The sequence below is a fragment of the Acyrthosiphon pisum genome, chromosome A2, assembly GCF_005508785.2.
Source record: "Acyrthosiphon pisum isolate AL4f chromosome A2, pea_aphid_22Mar2018_4r6ur, whole genome shotgun sequence".
NCBI lineage: Eukaryota > Metazoa > Arthropoda > Insecta > Hemiptera > Aphididae > Acyrthosiphon > Acyrthosiphon pisum.
In genome coordinates this window covers 97566688-97571693 of record NC_042495.1, presented here as the reverse complement: position 1 = coordinate 97571693, position 5006 = coordinate 97566688, and the positions used below count along the sequence as shown (strand labels likewise).

The following is a 5006-nucleotide window of genomic DNA, read 5'->3' as shown; positions in this document are numbered from 1 at the left end:
CACACCCCCTATTATAGTTCTGTGTAAAATTTACCTTTCTAAAAATTCAACTTACGGGTACTACAATAAAAAATAACTTATTAAGTATACAAATACTGCTTTATTAATAAATCATTGAATGTACAATAAGCTGGCGAGCACCCTTTCAATTAAAAACTATTTATATATTTATTTTTTTGATACGTTGTGTCACTCAATATTTTTCAAAACTGACTTTCCACTATAAGTACCTACTCAGTACCCACCCATTACCCCTTTTAGTTGTGAGACAATTGTCTCACAAAAACCCTCTCGTGCCGCCACTGCACTAAGCACCCTTTTTATTTACATTTTATACTTTTTGTTTTAACCAATAACCCTACCGCTTTGAATTTTGAACTTTTTAAGTATGACAAGTAGTTACTTTCTATGCCTGTTGGCTTCTAATTCCTAAACTCAAGGTACTAAGGACATCTCAGTTGGTGACTTGATCCCCCCCCCCCACACAGGGTGTACATAGTCTACTTCAGTGAGGAGAGTTCCTTTTTGGAGTTAGTGTAGACCTGAGCGAACATAATGGGCAACCTGACCCCTACGGTTTGACAAGTATAGTACTGCCGCCGATCCATGATTGTCATACTGTTACAACCTTAAAACTAATGATTTGCGCCAATTTTCAATTGCACCATGGTTTTAAAAATAATTATATAATAATGGGAAAAAAATCAAAAACTTAGGGTGCCCGGTTAACTAGAAATACAGCAGCATGGTCATCATGTACAATAAATATATTATAATAAATTATAATTTTAAAATATAAAATATAAAATAAAAGTGAATAATAGGTAAAATATTAAATAATTCTTTATATTAACTACATAGGTGCATCGCTAGGTCCTTTATTATAAGTATTATTATCTATTTAAAAAAAAAATACCTAGAACAATAAATATATATAAAGATTAAAATAAAGCTTCAAATATTATCTATTGGTTTTTATGTTTTACTCTTTTGTATGACAACATAGGTAGGTACCTCGGTAGGTACATTTTAAATTTCAAATTCCGAAGACCGAAGCAAAATATTTTTCAGTAATTTTGATACATAAAAATAATTAAACTTTCAACGAGTACCTAGGTATGGTTAATCAGTTTTAACTTTCAAGTATTTGAAGTTTAGATGAGTCGAATAGAGTGGCACAGCCATACCCTGCAATATGTTGATCCACTAACACTAACTCCATCTCATCTATAATTTAAATACTTTTAATTATAATTAACTACTCGTTTAAAATTCCATTTTTAGGTATGGAAAGATTCAGAAAATATTCTTTGTTGAAATAGGAAATTAAAAATGTTTGTTGACATCCAAAAAAATAAAATTCTCAGTGATAACAATAAAAAAATTGTAAGAAATATTTTTTTTTTAAATATTTTTTAACAATGACATAGGTACAATTAATACAATTATTTAAAAATAATATTTTCAAAAAGTTACAATTTTGGAATAATTGATGATTCGAGATTCAGTATACCTATAATTGATGATTCGAGATTCAGTATACCTATAATTATATTTGACATTAATACTCAAGTATAACTTTTAGTTAAGGATAACAGCTGTACTTACTACTTACAGCAATATTATTCAGAAAAAGGGTCAGTGCTCAGAATTATTCTTTACCTACCTACCAATAACAAAACACTAGACAAAACATTATTACAAACATTTTATTATATTATTTACATCAGGACAAGCAGCTGCGTAGGTGAAATCTAGACGGTATAATATTATTGCATATTACCGACCAACTTATCCCTATAAATCACCGCCTAGAACTATTGGCCAGCCACCCTGGTCCCAGACCCAAATAACGATCGCGATCTCTTCCCGATGATTACCTTTTTTGTATTTCACTGGATAGTGGATTCGCTGATTGGTGGATATCGACGTGAATTCGGATACCTCGTTCGAAATGTTATAAAATTACGACGCTGAAAATGAATCGGAACACGACTGGCGCAGAACAGAAACAGAACGAACGAAAATAGCTTTAGAAAAATACAACAAAGGCAAACGGCCGGCGCAAAACGACGCGAAATAAAAATTCGTAAACGGTACCAACACGCTGCGCAGCGGGGATGAAATAATAATGATATAAATCGCGGGACCGCCGGAGATAAATAATAATAATAATAATATAGTCGACGGATCGCGAGAAGTGCGCGCGACACCGAAAACCGTGCAGCCCTGGCTAGTGGTGTGTAGCGACTGGCGACTGACGTGCGTGGTCGACGGTCGTACCAGTCAGCTGCAGTGTCGGTCTATACGGCCGTACTATAGTACTATGATACCACTACTACTACCTACTACTGTAATATTGTAGTCGATTGCCACTAAACCGCGCGACGCGCGCCCGTCCCTGATCTCGGCGTCGTCCCGCGGTCCGTCTCTCTCCGTCTGTACCGAGTGCGCGCACGCTCGATCTACAGATGCAAAGGCGACATGGCCGTTTGTCTCGACGTTACAGGAGGGGGAAACACTGCAAAACGCCTCAGCAAAACCGTAGATAATGAAAGATCCTTTTTAGTTGTATACTTGTGTACAGATATTTTATATTTCGTAATATAATAATATAATCTGTGGCTGTAAACTTTTACACGTCTTGTATTATTCTAGTCCGTCTCTGTGGTATGCATGCGCACAACTCGACACGGCTGCTATCTGAGCACTCGACTCCACTCTAAGTCGTGACTATATAGGTATTACGAATGTTATAATATAAATAATAATATTGCCATGACATAACGTGCTCTAGAGTCTAGGCTGTCGGTTATCGGTTTCTATTTTAAATACCTACGAAATTACTATTTACCGCAATTTATTATTGGAGTGGAAATCGCACGAAAGGCGATAATATTTTAATACCTACATCGATATACAACAAATATAATATTATACGATTGACACCTATATAGTGCACACCTGGTGCCAATACGGCTGTATAAAATAACATTATATATTCCCCTTGTCCCTTATCGTGCTTACAAACGACTACCGATACCGAATACTGACGAATGGTGACATGGTGTTGAGTCATTATTGTAATATTATTAGTCCGGATCACGATAAAATATTTATATTTTTTATATAGACATATAACAATATGTAATATCATAATATATTATATTTATTATTTATACACTCATTTGTCTTATTACACTTAGATAATATTATTATGTCCAATATGGCAATGCCAATGCGTACTATTGAACTAATGTACAATGCATTGACATTAAACAAGAATACTATGGTACAATGTACAATGTACTATAGTCTTTAGGTACTTTATAGATACTATTACGCATTTGTATATAACACTATACTCGCGTATGGCGCAAAATATCTTTAATCGTAGTCTGGACTTTGGAGCGATCCGTCGAACAACCTAACCCCTAGGTATGTGGGATTTATCATTTTATTAGTGGTATGCAGAATTTAGTAACTGATGTGTATATACAGAGTGTAACAGAAAGAACTGATAATGCAATAATTTTACGTAATAGGTACGCCTCACTTTTTCAAAATATAATTTTTAGGAATTTCCTGATATGAGTATATTCCTTAAATAATTTACTATCTATATCTAATTTTCACAATTTTTCATACCTTTAAGTTTTCATCAATGGTTTTTTTCCGATAGATACTTCTGTTACATCCTGTTTTTAAAATATAACATATTGTTTAATGTTATGCTCTATAGGCTAATAATCATAATCGATAATAATGATGATAATATTATACTACGCGCAGCCTACGCGGCGTAGGTATAAATTATATATGAATAAAAAAATATAGGAACATAATAGATACCTAATAATTTTACATTATAATTTATTGCCGCCATGCGCACGTATCGTTGACGGAAAAAAAAAGATTTTTAATTTTATTTCGGCCTGTTGTCTACTTTTGGCAGACCTCTGACTAGTGACTGGCGCGCGTAGGCCCAGACAGCTCAGTGTGGTCTTTGTTGTACAACACCGTCCCCGATTCCGTGAATCGTGATCCGTAGGTTGAAACGAAAAAAACATACTACGCCCCCCCCCCTCACCGCCCCACCTTCAACGAAAGTAGTCTGCAGATGCGCAATATCGTAATAACATATTATACGAACGTAGGCACGTTGCAGCAGCAGCTGCACCCGCGATGTTCTCTACCAGCGATTAATTGGACCGACGAAAAGGGCGGGTCCATTTTCCTCCTAAAATGAGATAGGTAGGTGCCGTTATGTCCTCTACAAAAATTATATCCATTTTCTTCTAAACATTTAAATTAGGCACTATTTTAGCTATTTATTTTATTCGAAAACAAAACAACTTTACCGGGTGACTATTTTTTCAATTTTTTTTTTTGCAACCTGCATAAGTATGTACAATAACGAGTTAAGAACTATGGCTCGAAAAAAAATGCACATATAGATCTTTAGTTTTTAAGTTATAGCATTCTGCAGGAGTTCACGATATTAAACGATACGATTTTGTTAAATATATCATGATAATACCTATGTAGGTCGTTCGTGTACATAGTAATATTATAGTACATAGAGTACAGTGTCGGCCCCTCCGATTTTTTTAAGGTCTCGTACAAGTTTAATACAATCCATTATAAATTGACCCACTTGTAATCTACTGTACAGCAGAGTGACATCCACTTAGCCTTTTTTTTTTTATTTGTTTGGCGTGTGCCTGGTCTATATAGGGAGTAAGGACCCCGTAAACTGTAAAGTATTTATCGATATATTTAACCGTACGCAATTTTTCTTTACAGGGCCCAGATGCTTGCCTATTATTATGCCATTATGGTGTGAGCAGGGCACTATAAATTATAATAGTACAAGTTTCAAGTAATAAATAGAAGGAGGTTTTTTTGGATTAATTGTGCTTAGGTATTACAAGTTAAGTTATAGGTTTTATATCTCTCCTTAAAAACAATGGGCTCAGACGAGGCCACCGCTCAACCACCCTGCA

General features: G+C 34.8%; 1 protein-coding gene across 1 annotated transcript in view; it reads right to left on the bottom strand.

The window, feature by feature from the left end:
• Window positions 1-3114, bottom strand: part of LOC115034022 — a 79392-nt gene extending 76278 nt beyond the window's left edge. Inside the window, exon 1 of the mRNA XM_029489111.1 lies at window positions 1881-3114. The gene's annotated coding sequence lies outside the window, so the exon portion shown is untranslated. The remainder of the gene's footprint in view (window positions 1-1880) is intronic.
• Window positions 3115-5006: the final 1892 nt, after the last annotated feature.